We start from the raw sequence: 17,940 nt of genomic DNA on the forward strand, positions 1-17,940 counted from the left end.
AATATCTCGTTACGTCAAACAATCTTGAAATTATCTTGTTTTGAGTTGAATTTTACAGGAAAACTCAAAATAAGTTTAACCTTCGTGTCATCCTGCCAGTCAAATTAACCCGTTTTAAAGTTTGAAAATGTGGAAAAAAAATATATTTTCACAGTGAAACTTCTGATGTTCACATTTTTAACATTTCTGGGAAATCTTTGAACATTTTTTGGTGGAAAAAAAGAAATGCTAAAAATGTTTCTTAAGAACATTCACATAAAAATCAACCAAAATCCAACAAAATTCACTGGATTTTGGTTCATTTTTATGTGAATGTTCTTAAAGAAAATATTAGAGGTTTTACTGATATATATGGAATCACTTTAGATATTTTTAGGATTTTTGGAAGATTTTTACTCATTTTTGAAAATATTCACAAGAATTTTCTTGCCAAATTCTGGGTATTTGGGAATTATTGGAATTTTCATAAATTTGGTGAATTTTTTTTGCTACTTTTGGATTTTTTTCAGACAAGTGAACTATATTTTTTGGTGCCCGTAAATGAAGACAACAGGAGGGTTAATACATTTCAAATCAGGAGGTTACATGAAAGCGAAAATCTATTTTTGAGTGAAAACTGCTTTTTTTTTTTTTTTTTAAAGAATATCTGTTATTTTAAGACGCCTAAGCTTGACAATCCTGGTAAAATAGAGCTTAAAATAAGTTTTGCCAGCTAATTTTAGGATCTCAATATTCTAGATATCAGATCTTATTTCTTGTGGGCTCTCGGCCCGCTTCTGGCCTTCACGGAGGTCAGAGGTCATAGTTGCATGATCACAGTCACAATTGCACCGTACTCTGCATGTGGACATAGCAACCATGTTGTCTTGTGGGATGTTAAGTTTGTCCTGGTGCCAGAATATCAAAAGACATGTTTCCTCAGTTTGTTTGCTTCACATAGATGATCTGAATAATTACTAGCTGTGTTTCCTAACAAAACCCGTAGGATGCGTTCCGCTGTGTCTTTGTTAAGGTGTACTAGCTTGTTGTCTGTTGTGTCGGTTTCAATTGAAAGATAATTGTATTCTTGCACTCTTTCTTTTCTCTTCACTATCCCCCCTTGTTGTTGTTGATTTTTTTTTCTTCCTCTCTTCTCGTTTCTTTCTTCCTGCCTTTCCCCTGTCAGGTTCGGCAAATTTATGTATATTTAACTAATCAACAAGTATTCAATCTAAATAAATTACTGCACAGTATCAAGGGGAGTCTTATACTTATAAACTCCCCTTGGAAAAGCAAACTTGTGTGGCACAGTGCAGCAGCCAGATCGCCATTCTGCCTGCTCTGTTGCCGGACAGGACAAAAAAAAAAAAGAAAGATCTTATTTCAAGAAGTCTTCCCAATCCGTTTTTATTTGGGAAAATGACCTAAAAGGTTAATCGACTGTCAAATGTGAGACTGATTAATAAATGGACCCTCAGTGGAGACAAAGCCATCGCCCCGGTGGTCTCACTCGGGCATTAATCATCATGAGAACACACACATTTTCTTTATTTCTGCCACTCAATCCACCGACCACACACACAAATCTTCGGAATCCACCCATTACCTCGTCGCTGACTCATAAGATGTCGTCTTTGGGAGCTCCACATGGAGGGAAACTTGCCTCCCTGCGACTCCCACATCAGTCCATGTGTCTGAGCCGGCTAATCAGAAGCACAATAGCATCTCAGTGGGCCACCTGGAAGCTAATAGTGTTTAGACTCAGGGGGAGGTGAGTCAGATCCTCCACTCCCTCTGACTAATGACCCAGACCGTCCACACTGCCCCAGACTGGATGAAGCCTGAGGGGGGGAGACCTGAGGGGATGTGGGAGGAAAGATGGGGGAGGTGAGGCAGGGAGGTAACTTTAAAGGAGAAAATGGAACAAATTAACACCAAAAATGGAAAATAAGCCCAAGCAGATGATAAGCGTTTGTCTCGGCGGTCATTTCAGAGGTCGGTTTGTGTCGCTGAGTACATTTCCTGTTTGCATTCTTCACGTCAGAGTTGCTGAGTGATGCCAGTTTTTCTTTGGAGATGTGGGTTTGGTCCACTTTTCACATGACATAGTGCATTTTGCTGAGTTTTTTATCTGAGTCAAGCAGCAGCTGCAGGACATCAGTGATCTGCAGCTGTAAATCTGACAGAGACACACATTAAAAAAAGATAAAACAAGCCTATATAATACTGTTTTGTTGTTTTTTTACTGTACTGCACTGATTCAGGGAGAGATGGAGTCATTGGCTGTGTGGGTGCAGGTTGATTCCTGCTTATAAAATCTATGAGTCCTTCTACCCAGCAGTGTTTCCATGGTTAAACATCAGCAGACAAACTGTTCCACTTACGTCAACACACCAACAGCGGCTACCAGTAACAGCAAATTCATAGATTTGGGGACAGAAGGGGGAGTGTTGATTTGAAGGGATGGAAAGGTTCTGTCAGTTTTGGTGTTTGAAAGACAAGCTGGATAAGAGAGACGGGACAAAGTAAGTTGATATTTGCTGAGCTTTCATTCGAGCTGTGCTGACGTTTGTCTCTACAGCAGATCGTTGCTGTTTTCCTGAATTTCCAGACCTCTGCAGCAGCAAGTTCTCCTCTTATCAAGACCAGAAAGAGACGGTCTGTTCCTGCGGTGAAATATCAGTAACCAGATGGACAGTGTGAGTTTGTGTAGTGGTCAGTATTAGACTGCTGGTTTCTGCTGCTGTGCTGCCATAGATGAGCAGATCATTCAATAATTCAATAGTTAACAGCTATTTTTGAGGGTGAAAGAGGAAGAAATGACTTAAACGCTTTATCTGCTGTAATATAAGCGTTTAAAATTCATTCTTTCTGATTACTACATGACACTAGCCTAGCCGTGCTAGACAACCCACGGCAACGAATTTAATTCTCTGCCAGGGTGGGTCTAGTTACCCTCCATAAGGCTCGAGGCTGGATGCTCCTAAAACTGGCCGGACCAATCACCATGAAGTGTAGAGTCAGAAGGCGGGCGTAACGAAGTGACGACAGAGGCGTGACGATTCTGACAGAAACAACCGGCGCACAATAAACAGTTATCTTTGGACTCGGCTTTGGCCACAGCCCTTAAAGATTTGAAGCTAAAATTCAACTTGAAAGATAAACAAAGGACGGCACTGAAGTGTTTCATTGAGAAGAAAGACGTATTTGGACTTATGCCGACGGGATATGGCAAATCCTTAATATACCAGTTGGCTCCGCTGGTTGGGAAGCTAATGGGACTTCGGAACATGGGTCTAGCGCGGCTAGGCTAACATGACACATGTTCCACCCCCTCCCCTAAAAACGGTAATTTGAAACCAGTAACCGTCCAGCCCCTCGTGTTGAATTGAAACTGTGCACAAATGTGACCTGACCAACACGAAGGAGGCCAAGATCTGCCTGGTGCAACGGGTGGAGGAACCTTCAACGTAAAGGCGAAGAAAAGATGCCGTCTACAAGCTCAAACATCTACAGATGATGGTGGCAGTAGCTCAGATGCAAGAAGACCTGGAGAACCAAAGATAGCATCATGAAAAGTTCTGTTTGAGGAGAAGGTAAAGCAGAGGGGAAATCCAAATATGAGTTGATGGACAAACTCAGGGATAGACAAGACAGGAGGTTAAAAAAAAACCCACCAAGGAAGAGATACCTCCAGCTTCTTCTGAGAACTGGATGGACTACATGTCAGTGTCATCAAAGCTGCTGAACCTCAGCTCCTCCAAACCCAGTCCTCTTTTTCACATCTGCAGTTTACAACCTGGCCAATCGTAAAATAATGTAATATAGTGTTATCTCCAGCAGCTTCATGTGTTCGTACCATTCTGCTTCTGCAGTAATCTACTTCTATTGTGCTTCTGGTCACATGTTAACCTGCATTACGTTGCACTGGCAATACAGCTAAACCTAATCTACCATTAATATAGTGTTCTATAAAACATTATATGCACCTGTCAATCAAACAGCCAGGTTTTATTTATATAGCACTTTTCATAAAAAACAAAAATGCAACACAAGGTGCTTTACACAGAGTGAAGATTAAAAAAAATTCAATAAAACAGAGCAAACAACCGTACAGTCATGCTAGCAATAAAGGACTCTCTGTATATACATGAATTTTGTACATTTTCATAATTTGATTTCTTGTAAAACACCCCTAAAATTGTCCTGCAGATGTTGAAAGACCTCCACTGAAAGTAGGCAGGGTGTAGCATTCTTTTTCAAAACAAATTTCTTCTTCTTTGTTTCGATACGTTCTGAGATCGACAGCTTTGACCGTAACATTAGAGTACATTAAAAATGACACATTGGTGGTTAAAGAGGTTCCAAAGCTGTTTGGGTTGTTTTTTATGCATTCATGTATTTATGCAGGCTATATACAAACATATCTCTGTAACAAAAATGAATCTGTGTGTGTTTCATGCACAAAGGCAGAATATTCAGAATTAATGAAACGGTCGTAGAAGACGAGGTTTCTGCAGACGGTGACGGACTGCGAACCAGCATTAGTGATGATGTGGTAGAAAAAGTAATTACTTGGCATTTTACGGAGGAAAATCTGCTTGGTGCCTTTCCTCGTTGACTCAGACACCGAGAACAGTTGAATTCTTGTTCTTTTTGAATGTCTCACATGTATTTTAGAGCGTCATGGGACACTTTGACCGATCACAGAAGCCAGACGTGACTTTATAACATTAGCAGGCTCACTCTCTGGTTGGTCTGAAGTCTGTTATTGCCTTTAGTTGAAGAATACATGACTCAAAATGTGCAAAAAACAACACTGTGTTGCAGGGTTTTGGGGATTTTTATCTGTAGCTGTGGCCATTTAGAAACCATGCATTCAAAAATACCACTTTGCTGTTTATTTTATTGTTTTTATACACATGTTCAGATGCACTTCCATGTTTTCTACAATTTAAGCAACACTAGGAGTTTAAAAATACCTTAAAATGCCGCTGCAGCGTGTTATTATGAGTGTAACCAGTGTGCCGGCACGGATCCCATAGCAACAACTATGCAAGTGTTGGTTTGATTCCCACACGGACACTAAAGATAGACTGTTGTGCTATTCATTCTGCTGCTCTGCGTAACGGCTCTCCTTGACTCATCTGTAGACTCAATCTCCCACAATCCTCCCACAATGAGCACTTTGCTGAGCCATCGTTTCTCAAAGTCTTTACTTTCTCTCTCCGTGCACAGAGTCTGCACAGTGCATGTCGGCCAATTAAACCGGGGGTGATGCATCGGAAAATAGGTTTGTGTGCTGCAAATTCAAACCCACAGGACTCAGTCTAGACAATCCATAAGACCTTCAGCATCACAATCCCAAAGTTAATTTCAGGGCAACTAAAGCAGAAGATTCAAGCTGTTTCCTTGTTGTTTTGAACTTATTTCTTCCATCTTATTTGTCCTTATCTCCTTTCACACTGTGTTATTCACACTGTGACATCTTCTCGATAAAAACCATCGTGATAAAGGTTTCGGTTTCTGTGGAGAAATGTTTTTTTTGCGCGCTTATCTGCTGCAGCTGCACTTACTGACGGCTCGTTATTTCTTAGTTTACCTCCCCTGAAATGGAAAATATTTTATTTTGTGTGAAATTTTCCCTAGAGAAAGCATAACTCTGTTACCTCACTATAGGTTGTTTCTCATCAAACTGACAGTGATTGTTTGATTTAAAACTTGTAATGATTCATTCCTGCTTTGCAGCCATCTGTCCATTTGCTTTTCATTCTGAGCTGTTAATATTTCTGTTCATGATTCTGAGCCGTTATGATCCCGAGTCTGAGCAACAGAAGTAAAAGCTGGAGGCGATATGTTTTCCTGTTTGGTCTGTCTCATGTCTCCCAAACGCTTAGAGGGGATTTCTTCAAATTTGGTGCAAATATTCACTTAGAACAACAATAACTGATCAGATATTGATTGTCAAAGATAACTGTGATCACAAAAACAAGTTTTTTTTGCCAAAATTAATTCATTATTTGTGGCAGAACCGAACAGAAATGTCGTAATGATTTTATATCCTAAAGGTCAAATGTCAAATCTGGGCGGACTGGATAAAAACTGCAGCTTTAGTGTCTGGTGGATTCTACTGTATTTTTCATATTAAGGAACATTTGGTAACTTGTAAATGCACTGTGCATGTCATTTGGATAACTTAGGAGCTCTAGTGCCATGGTTTTATGAGTGGTAGCCTCTCAGATGATCAGCTGGTCCAGACTGAAATACCTCAACAGCTAATTAATGGTGTTTTATAGATAGGAAGCATCCTTTCACATTTCATTTGTTCAGTATCTGTAAAGTTTAGCACTGGGATTAGTGATTAGTAACAAAAGTTAGCATTTCTACATGACAAGTGAAGACAATGAGGATTCTACCTACATTGTTGTGCGTAATTGTCATTGTAAGCACGTTAACAAGTAGAATTTAGGTCAAAACACCGCAGTGCTGGAGGACATGCGTGCTCTTACTAGCACTGATGTCGATCGGTTTTGTTTTCATGTGTGGAATCTGCAGATCAAGTCAGAGTGACATGGAGCTCTTCAGATCAGTTTCAATGTTGTGTTTCTTTTTTTTTCTTTTGTCTAATCCTCAGATAATTCAGCTCTCTGGCTTCATTTTCCAATAAACAGAACATGTTCTTTTTAAAGGAAGCTGCAGAGATCATGCAGCATGGATGGCCTTCTGCCCGGAACCGATATATATCTATTTATATTTATATTCAAGCGTGCATTGCAGAAGCAGCATGCAGAACTGTCAGGTCTCTCCTCCAGCTGTATCTGTAATTAACAGGCTGAGCTGCAGTCGCATCCGCTGCAGTGATCGATGTCTGTTCCACATTTTCATCAGTGCCAGTATGACTGAGCGTAATTTGCATCGTGTCCATCATGTGTTTGTGTCTTTGGGTGTATATGTGTGTTTGCTGTGAAAAGTGTGGGAACTGCAGAGGAGGATGTGTGTATTTATGAGTTCCCATGACTTCCTCCGGATAGGAGCCTCAGCTGGACGGGGTGGGAATTCATCTGTGTCACAATAACCCCGGAGGGTTTTTACAGTGAATGCAAACAGCAGAAGAGCGGGAGAAGCTCAGCAGCAGCTTTATTTCCGGTTTTGATGTCCTCCAACAGAGCTTCACTTGTGCCATCCCACACAGGCCAGACGCCGATGCTGCACTCACAAAAGCTTCCTGAATCGCACAAGTTTTTCCTCAAATCAGATGCGTCACGCTGCTCCAGATGTGTGACAACAAGGCCTCAGCTCGTAAAACGGCTCTTGAACAAATAGTTGTTGTTCTGTTTTGGGAAACGTGCCCGTTTGCTTTTCTCTCTGAGGGAGATGTGAGGATTGATGTGTGTGTGGGACAAATATGGAGCTGGAGTCAGCACGTGGTCAGCTTAGCTTAGCAAGAAGACCGAAAACGGGCGAAAATTAAGAAAAAGTATGCACACAAACGCATTTAAAGCTTGATAGTTAAGATGTTTTGTGTGCTGGTTTAACAAATGCAAAACAGTTTGTGTTTATATGGCTGTATGTGCAGTGGAACTATTTCTGGGCAAATAACAGCATCCAGAAGTCTTGTAGTCGCTTTGAGGTGACATTGCGAAGGCCAAAACCAAAAGTGAAACCTGTGAAATATCAGGCCAGCGCACTAAAAGCTGCTCAGAAGGTATCTGGTGTTTGCTGCTGAATGGTTCCAGTGGATAACTCTCTCTGTTTGTGTTAATAAGTGACTTTTAGCAGCTTTTCATGCACAGCTTCACTAAACATGTCTTAACTGTAGACTTGAAGTAGCAGAGAGTCGTAAAGTCAGTCAGCTGACTCAATAATGCAAATACAGTAGAAACTATAGCATGTGGAATTAGCTTCCATCAGCTACTAGTCATACCAGTCATACTGCAGAAGTCAGGAAATGTGTGTTTTGTTGCTTATGAAGTCAACTTCTTATCTGTTAAATGAATAATGTGCTCTATTTTTCTCTTTAAAATGCCTCTCTGATCTTAAATTTAGCTCCTGAAGACTCATCTGTGTGAATCAAAGTTACATGTTTAGAAGTTTTTGCTTTAAAAAAATCCCTTCCTGCCTTAAAATATCTTAGATGTTACTCTACACAAGTGTTGACTCTAAAACGTGCAGTTCTATGATTCCCCCACCTCTTTTCACTTACCCCTTACTCGAGCACACCAGCTCACCTACAGCTCTGTTTAAATGCTGTAAAACTCCTCTACACAATGGCATGCTGTATTAATGAACCATTTGGACATATATGTTTGAACTTTCAGATTTAACTCTTTAGACTTGTTGCTCCTGAAGTCTAAATCTGTTTTTGAGGCTACTGCTGTTCTTTCAACATGGAAATACTCATAATTATGCTGAAGATTCGTCTTCCAGCATGTAAAAAAACAACTACAACAATGTAAAAACAACAGATATTTGCCAGTGGGGAGTCTTTAACATGAAGCCAACAGCATTTTTTCCTTCCAAAATGTTGAACTGTTTCTTTAAACGATGCACTCACACTCTGGTTTTAAGCAGAGTTTCCCTTGATGCAAAAATAAAAAAGTGAAGAAGCCATTGCTTCTGGGAATTCTGGGAAAATTCAGCAGTAGATTGTGCTTTTTCTCACGACACAGTTCGTTGGGGTCACTTCATGAGTCGGCTTCTCAGGCTTTCCCTTAAATACACGTTGGTATTTCCATCTTTGTGAGGACCCTCAGTCGTCATTTAGTGACATTTTTAGCGCCTCATGCTAGCCCCATCAGCTTTTTGAATGTTTGGGCCAGAATCGTTTAACCCTCCTGTTGTCCTCATTTACAGGCACCAAAAAATATAGTGTCCTTGTCTGAAAAAAATCCAAAAATTTGCAAAACCTTCAGGAAGAAAATCCCAATAATTCCTTAAAAAATTCCCTTAAATGTTTTATTTAAAAATAAAAATAAAATTCATTTAAATATTTTCAAAAAATGAGTAAAAATCTTCCAAAAATTCCTAAAAATGTCTAAAGTGATTACATATATATCAGGAAAACTTCTAATTTCTAAAACTTCTAATTTCTAACCATAATCTAGTGAATTTTGCTGGATTTTGGTTGATTTTTTTCTGAATGTTCTGAAGAAACGTCTTTAACATTTCTTTTATCCACCAAAAAAATGTTCAGAAATTTCCCAAAAATGCTGAAAATATAGACATCAGAAGTTTCATTGTGAAAATACAGTGTCGTCTCCCCCCCCCCCCCCCCCCCCCCCCCCCACACACACACACACATTTTCAAACTTTATAACAGGTCAGTTTGACCTGCAGGACGACATGATCGTTATAACGGCCTCATATCTTTAATTCAAGTCAAGCCTCTGAGATAGGCTTAAGCACACACACACACACACACACACACACACACACACACACACACACACACACACACACACACACACACACACACACACACACACGAACACAACTGTCTCGAGGGAAAAGAGTTTTAGCAGTTTGAAGCTGAAGGAGGAAGAAAAAACTGCAGCTTAAGTAGGAGATTCGTGTGTGTGTGTGTGTGTGTGTGTGTGTGTGTGTGTGTGTGTGTGTGTGTGTGTGTGTGTGTGTGTGTGTGTGTGTGTGTGTGTGTGTGTGTGTGTGTGTGTGTGTGTGCTTGCCTCAGAAGTTGGCCAGTCATTAGTAGAGCTTTTAGTCGAGCTTTTTGAAGGAAGTGGTGGTTAGAGATGACTCAGCCAAGCCATGCATTTCATTCTTTCTCTCTCCAGTCTCTGAGCGCTCTCCTCCCTCCGTCACCTCCTCTCTGCATTCTATTCATTCTTCTCTCTCATTCTGGAGCCTTTACTTTCTGTCTTACTGTCTTTTCTTTCAATCCCTGTCACCACCTTGTGTCTTTTCTCTCTCCTCGTGATTCACCTTGACCTTTGCAGCTATCTGAGTGTGTGTGTTTGTGTGTGAGTAGGACACTCAGTAATGTGAGTGGGAAGATATCTGGCTTCCTTCAGGGTGATTAAAACATTCCTCCTCTCTTCTTTTTCCTCCCTCTCTCTCTCTCTCTTTCTCTTTGCCCTTCTTAGTTTTCACTCAAGACTTTCTGATGAAGAGGAGGATGAAGAGAGACAAACTGGTAAGTGACAAAAAGCTGGACATCACCTTTTTTTTTTCCAACTTCACTGGTGTTTATTAAGCTGAGAATGAATGCACTTCTAGGAAACCCTGTTATGTCACTTTTAATGTATGAGCTAGTCGAGGGGAGTTGCTTCATCGTTGTAGACCAACTTTACTCTTCGAGGAGGTTCAGTCTGACGAGTCTAAATATAAAAAAGGCTGTAAAGTAGCTTGTTTTTAATAGTGGAGAAAATATGAGGCTAAAAATCAGGAAGGAATCAAGCGATAGATTGAAAATATTGCAGATTTTTTCCAAACTTTGGGGTAATTTCTGTGTGCGAGGCGCTGCATGGCTGTTTGACTTCATTTTATTCCTCTTAAGGCTTCAAAAAGCAGTTGATGAATCCTCTTATTTGTGTATAGATCACAGAGAGAGATTTTCCTACAGCGATAAATAGCTCGGCATGCAAAGCTCAGGTTCGCCTTGTGCAGCGATGGGCTAAAAATAGGAAATGCAATGTAAAATGTGATGGTGGATAATGACAGAGACACTGAGCAGCGCTGTGAGGGACGACTGTTTTCTGTTTGCTGGCAGCCGGTCGGGTTGCGGCAAAAAAAAAAAACATATTATCTATATTTGGCACTTGGCATGTAACCTGTTGCTCCAAACTTAGTCGTGTAATCGCAGAGTGACGCACTGACCGCACCTCTGAAGGGCAGAAGTGAAAGTGGCGGTGCTGCATCTCCTGCTGATATTACAGCAGCTGCCTTCACATGGGCCGGAGTGATGAAAGGACTCCAGCTCTGGAGCCCTTCAGTCACTTTGATCGACCTGTTTGCAGAGTCTGTTGGTGACGTTAGCAGGAGTTTCACAGCCCGCACTGACGCACATTATATAAGATCTGTAGGCTTTGTTCTGTCAGTGTACATGTGAGACAACCATCAATAACACACTCCACATTCACACTTTGAATCAACAGAGTCTCTTTGTGAGTGGGCAAGCCATCCATGATGACTGTACTTCTTCACTGATTGCACGTAGTTTGCAATAATTTCCCCGTAATCCAGCGACGTGTAGAGATTTTTAACACTTTAGTGAATGAAGCAGCAGAAATATTGGACACACAGACGCCATATATCGCTATATATCTTGCCAAAATCACGTTTACTTGTCGCTAGGGTGACGATCAATTTCATTTTAAATCAGCGCGTTAAATCAGAAGCAATCTCTGCCCAACGAAGTTTGAGAATTGCTCTCATCTTTCTTGTAGTTAAACCAGTTTGGAAATTCATTGGTGCTTGTTCAGTGGCTGCTTGGTTGTAGAGTCATGTGATGGTGATTGATGAATCAGAGAAGCACCTGTAGTGACTGATATAATCCAATTAAGAAAGCAAACATAGATGTCGGCATCATTGTTCACAAAAATCTCACTTTCTGACCGTCTGCATGTCAACACTGCATCAGGAGTTCCCTGAAAATCTGCACCTCTTTCCAAAAAGTCTACTTTCAGAGACTAAAAACTGCATTTTTTAAGAACCAAAGGCCAAAATACATAGAAAAAGTTGTGTTTTATAAAATACCAAAGAACGTGTGGACAAGGCCTACCACTTGGCATCCATAGACTGTATAAAAAAGATGGACGTAGCCACCATGACATCAGCTGTTGGGTTGGGATGCACCATTTTCAAGCCTCGAGTTGGACTTTTGCCATCACCACCTTGGTCTTTTGAAACCAATCCTGAGGGGTAGCTTCAACTGAGAGCCACTGAACACCCCCATCCTGAAGCCTAACCAGCTTTATCGTCTATTTTCCTCTAAATGGAGCCAAAATTTACAAAATGAACATGACGCTGTTTTGAAGGAGACTTGAAACTAGCGATCGAGACCAAAAACTCATCGGGAAGATGTTTACTGAAACAGCAGCTCAGCTAAGAAGTAGAGTCATTTTCTCGTAGACTTCTGGACAATCTGATTTGTTTTTGGAACCAGGATAGTCGCCCCCTGCTGGCTGTTTGAAAGAATGTAAGTTCACGTGCACGTTTAGTTTCACTTTTCATGCCTGGAGGATACTTCCAGCTTTACATCTATCTTTGCACACTCTGACGGTTATATTGTGATTGTGTTGATGTGACTCAGCAGAAGAAGCATGAAAAGGATCTATTCATGATCCATTCATTCCAATGAACACTGCAGACCAGATGCAACAACCAGAAGAGATTTTTGGACATAATGGGTTCAGCTGTAACAATAAAAAGGGGTAATTTAGGTTAAAGTAGTCTGTAATCCTGTAATTCTGGTTGTAGCCACTGAGACTCTGATGTTGGAGACTCGATCGCTGCTCGCTGGTGAACACGGTGGAACGTGTCGCCTCAGTGGACGCTAACAGCTGCATCTCACAACATCAGCCTGCTGACTGTTTGGTGTCAACTCAGCATTAAGGAGTTCTCAGTCAGAACACGTGTTACTTATGCAAAATTTACCATGAGAAGGATGCAGTGGATGTTCATGTGACTCTGTACATACAGCAGTATGTTGGGTTTTCCGTCTACACAGACGCACAACAGACATGGTGAGTCAGCAAACTGGCCGGCTTGTTGATGTCCAGACGTGGCTGACACTCGTCTCTTGTCCACAACCTCTGAGACGAGCAGAGGAAGAACTTTAAAGCCAGCGTTCAGGTCTTTGTGGCTCTGTGGGAAGTATGGAAAGTATAATTTAGGTTGAAGAAGTTACAAACGTGTCATTTTTGTTTGCAGAATTTATGTTCGGATTCAACTAAATGGCTCATTGAGGCTGAAACAAAGATAGTTCACCAGACGGCGGTAAAATCACTGAAATCAGTTAAAAATGGTAGAGAACTGATTTATTCACCAATATGGAGCAATCCCTAGACTCAGTAGGGGCCTTCTGTGGCTCATGTTTGGGCTTCAGTCATCATTAGACAATATGAATCGGTTTCTAAGCTGTCAGTATGATTAAAACACATCATCAGAACCGTTTCCTTGACCTTGACCTTCATAAATGTCATCCCTAGCTGGTATCCTCATACTGCGACCTACACAGTCGGTCATCACACTTTGAAATGCACATCTTTCACTCTCCTTCTCACTCTCTGCCCTTTCAGCCTCCCCTTTCATTTTGCACACTTTTCGTTTGATAAGTGGTATCAGTTTCCATCAACTGTCAGAAGAAGGTCGACTCACACACACACACACACACACACACACACTCACACCCACCCGTGCCAACCCTATTCCGTCAAGCCCCCCCCCCCCCCCTCCCCCTCCGTCGTTTACCGTAAATGTGTGTTTTTGTCATCTGTGGGCCTGGATGAAGTGATGCAGTTAGTTTTGGTATCAAGTCCGCGGCCATGCACCTCCACCACCGAGAGAGACCGAGAGCAGTGCAGCGTGGGTAGGCGTGGGAGGCCTGTGACAGAGATGACTCAGCTCCTTGTTGCCGGGTAGAGAAGCACCAAACACTCTCCCACCCCCGAAACTTTAAAAAATAAAAAATACTGTATTCAGTGTAGCCGTCATTCATGTCACTCAGCCTTGTGGGTAAATACACGACTGAAGGAACCACGTGGCTCAAACATGGATTAAGTGTTGAGCAGGGACTGAATTTAAATAAACTACAATGTTCAGTTAATTGGAATAAATTAGATTTGTTGCGCTATTTTAACCCTCGTGTCGTCCTGCAGGTCAAATTTAACCCGTTCTAAAGTTTGAAAATGTGGGAAAAATATATATATTTTCGCAGTGAAACTAGTGATGTCCACATTTTCAACATTTCTGGGAAATTTTGAACATTTTTAGGTGGAATAAAAGAAATGTTTAAAAACATGTTTCTTAAGAATATTCACCAAAAAATTTTTAAAAAGTTGATTTTTTTGTGAATGTTCTTAAAGAAAATATTAGAAGTGTCACTGATATATATGGAATCACTTTAGATATTTTTAAGATTTTTTTTGGAAGATTTTTACTATTTTTTTTGAAAATATTTGCAAGAATTTTCTTGCTAAATTTGTGGGTTTTTTAAATGCAACTTTTCAAGGAAATTTTTAAGGAATTATTGGAATTTTCTTCCTGAAAGTTTTGCAAATTTTCAGAAATTTGGGGAATTTTAAAAAAACATTTTCAGACAAGGAAACAATATTTTTTGGTGCCCGTAAATGAAGAAACAGGAGGGCCAGCCTTGTAGCTGCTGCATCAGTGCCAATCTAACTAAAAATGTGCCTGCAGAACACTGCAAGGCAAGAAGATGTTATCTCAGCATGGCGCTAAACCATATGTTTCCGCGATTGATTTCTCAGTACTAAAAACCAATTATTTCAACACCGATTCTCAGAAAGTATCTCTATATATAACCAAACCCCGATGCCACAAGTAATTTTGATGGTTTTCTATCAACATAATGAGGAAATGCTCATTAACGTTCATCAGGCCAGCTGCAAAAATCCTCATATTGAACGCATCAGAGGTATTTAATGTGCTTTCTGTGTGACTCTTCCACAGATTTGCAGTTTTATTAAGTTTTTTGTGGTTATGTTAAGGTTCAAGATCCAGTTTGTCATGTCAGACACAACGTGATCATCAGCGTGTGACAGAAACTACAGTTTTTTCCTGGTTTTAACCAAAGAAGCTTTTGTCTTGATGTGGACCCTGAAGCTTTGTGTGCTCCTCCATCCACCACGACCGGCTCGATGCAGCTCCACTCTGCATCGTTTTCTAACGCAAACCAGCCACAAACCAAATTCACTCGGTGTTTCTTAGCGTCCTTTTTGAACATGCAGGGCACTTCCAACAAACAGAATCCAAATTAGCCCTGCCGCTGTCGTCACTGTCGCTCCTTTGTAGGCAACGGGAAGTTTGCCTCGTAACATGTGGTCAGTGTTGTGGATGAGTGTGTTTTAATTCAAACTACGGTCTTCACCAAACCCAACCGAGCAGCGGGTGAAATTGAAAGTATACAGCGACTGAAAACAAGAATTAAGTCACAAAGTAAAACAGAACTGAGCGCTAATATGACTGTCTGACCGTGATTATCGCCTGTCCAGCCGAAGAACTCTTTTCTGTCTGTCAGCATCGAACGGCACCGATGCCAGCTTTGTTTCTGTTTTGATGATCTGGTCGTAAAACACCATTTGCACAGGAGTTTAGTAGAACGTACACGGGTAACATTTATTGCAAAGAAATGCTGTGTGCTTTATGTCTTCATTGGAGAAGTTTTGTTGGCTAACAAATACCGTACATTCATGAAGATTTAATAATGTTCTTTTGGGTCATCCCATCTTAGAATATCCTGTCTTTCTGCTCGACCATCTCTAGTTTGCTTAATTTTTTTTTTAATGACAACGGATACTTTACCCTCCTGTTGTCAATCATTCAGACAAAAATCCACAAAAATCCAACGAAATTCACTGGATTTTGGTTGATTTTTTTACTGAATGTTCCTAAAGAAACATTTTTTTAAACATTTCTTTATTCCACCAAAAAATGTACAAAAATTTCCCAGAAATGTAGAAAATGCGTTTCATTGTGAAAATCTATATTTTTTTCCCACATTCTCAAACTTTAAAACGGGTCAATTTGAGCTGCAGGACGACACCAGGGTTAAATGTTTGTCAGATAAGAGCAGCTAAAGGAAAAGTGAGACCTGCTATGTGTCATCCAGAGACAGAATGACTTCGCAGCTCGTCTCCCTCGAGGTACGCAGCGATCGGCCTTCTTTCGATCTGAGAATACGTCGTATTTTACATTTTTATGGTAATATTCCACCGGAAACGTCGCACACAAATCGATACAGATTCAAATTTGCTGTTAATTTACAGTAAGTTAGATTAAGAACGAGCAATGCTGATCGTGACAAAGCTGACTGGTGACCTCAGTTTGCACCTTTTAATCTAAGCTATGCTGATTTATTCACACTCTGGAGCTTTTAATCGTGTCACACAGCAGTTCAAACCACCACGTCTGGCAGGGATCTTACTTTTTCACTTTTTTGTGGTCAGAAATGACAGATACAGCATTTATAAAGCATTTAATACAGCTTTTGTTTAACATTATTATTATTAGCGCGAATATTCATTGTAAAACTTATTAAAAAGTGTTTGCTGCTGCCTGTTTTTGGCCACACCGGGGGTTGGGTTTACCCTTCTGCTTCATTTTGGCATCATTTTCCTCTATCTTTGACCTAAAATGAGTCAAAACCAAATGAAACGGCGATCTACATCCATGTTGTGTCTTTTTTTTGGCGTGAATCATCCTCATAAATGAATTGGACATCAGCAATTGCATAATTTTCTTCATGATCTATGATGGAGACGAAAGAGAAAAACAGAAATGCAGGACAGACATATGAGTGGAAATGAGGTAGTACCAAGAGCAACGAGATCAGAGCAGTCATGAGACAAACTCAGCAGACTGGAGCTCGTGTCCTGTGTAGAAAGGAGCTGACTTATTATTCTGTTTTTATTATTTTTGCTGCTTTGTTTTACTACTGGGTTAGGTTTAGAAGAACATCTTGGGTTGCTACCATGCATGTTAGAAGGTAAACGTATCTCATCTGCAGCGACTTTCTCCTGCTTTTTCTTGTCTACCTGGACGTCTAAGACCTTTTTCAGACAGATGATCCCCAACATTGCTGGCTTCCTCAGCCTGTTAAAGTGATGCCATTTTCTCATTTAGACATAATTAATGTCAGTCTGACTCACCAGATGTAGACTTCTAGTATAATCCTCTCATTTCCATCATACATTTTGCTCATCCCTTTGAGAACCAACAAACTCAGGACTGTAGGATTCAGATTGTGCAATTAGATAAACCTGCTTGGTTCCTGTTAGTGAATAACTCCTTTTAAAGACAGTTCTCGACTCCTTGCACACAAATGTTCCAGTAGAATAACTTCTGTCGCCGTTTTGAGATGACACCAGTGCTGCATCCCGGGCTAAGCTCTACAAAGACTGCAGTGATTGGTTTAAAGAACTACAAACAAGCTTTATTTGCCCCTGTGTTGTAGAATGATAATGAGACATTACACCGTCTTATTTACAGGAGGTTGGTTACATCAGCATTAGTGCTGGGCAATGATTAAAATTTTAATCGCATGTTTCTGCGATTAATCCCAATTAACTGCATTGTTATGCATACAATTAAATAATGAGTTTAAAAGTAGTGTTTTCTGCACTTTGATTTGTAAAGTACTGCTATATGAACAAAAATACAGTAACATTTGGTTTGCAAACACTTTTTAGCAGCAGCATTCCCTTCACACAGCAGCAGTTAAATCATTTCTTTTAAATCTCAACTCACAAGTTACCCTGACAGTCCAGAGCCATTATCATAACATTATAATGTTTTCATGTTATAATATGTTTGGACTTCTTTTTTGGCCTTTTTAGGCTTTATTAAATAGAACAGTGGAGAGTGACAGGAATCATGGGAAGAAGAGCAAATGGCTTTGTGTCGGACTCAAACTGTGCATCGGGGACTCTCATCCTGGTTTATGTCGTCACACTGAAAACCTTCCAGTGATGCAGGTTGAGGCGCATACAAGCCGCCGTTCGTTGATCCTCCAACCGACATCTTCTAATCAGAATGCAGTCTGTAGCTAACTGCTTCTCTGTGGCTGTTAGCTTGTCTTGTTTGAGTTTATCTCTGTTTCTTCCATACTCTGAATGCAGCCAGTCTGAAGCCTCGCTCCACTGTTAGTTTAGAGACGTGGTGAATGAATGAGACTTTATCTGGGTCTCTGCTGGTTTATTGAACCTTCACACAGGATACTGTGGGCCGTAGCCAGAACAACTACAAAATAACTTAGCTCCAGAA

At 40.6% G+C, this 17,940-nt stretch overlaps 1 long non-coding RNA gene across 3 annotated transcripts in view; it reads left to right on the forward strand.

The window, feature by feature from the left end:
• LOC127537530 (uncharacterized) overlaps positions 1 to 17,940 on the forward strand; it is a 124,448-nt gene that overhangs the window by 14,541 nt on the left and 91,967 nt on the right. Inside the window, exons 1-2 of one of the 3 annotated variants that reach the window (XR_007947249.1) lie at positions 2,369 to 2,504; positions 10,080 to 10,129. This is a non-coding gene — a long non-coding RNA (uncharacterized LOC127537530). Of the gene's footprint in view, positions 1 to 2,368; positions 2,505 to 9,711; positions 10,130 to 17,940 lie in introns of those variants that run through there. The other 2 variants (XR_007947248.1, XR_007947247.1) reach the window with 2 other exon arrangements.

Source organism: Acanthochromis polyacanthus, chromosome 15 (assembly GCF_021347895.1).
Source record: "Acanthochromis polyacanthus isolate Apoly-LR-REF ecotype Palm Island chromosome 15, KAUST_Apoly_ChrSc, whole genome shotgun sequence".
NCBI lineage: Eukaryota > Metazoa > Chordata > Actinopteri > Pomacentridae > Acanthochromis > Acanthochromis polyacanthus.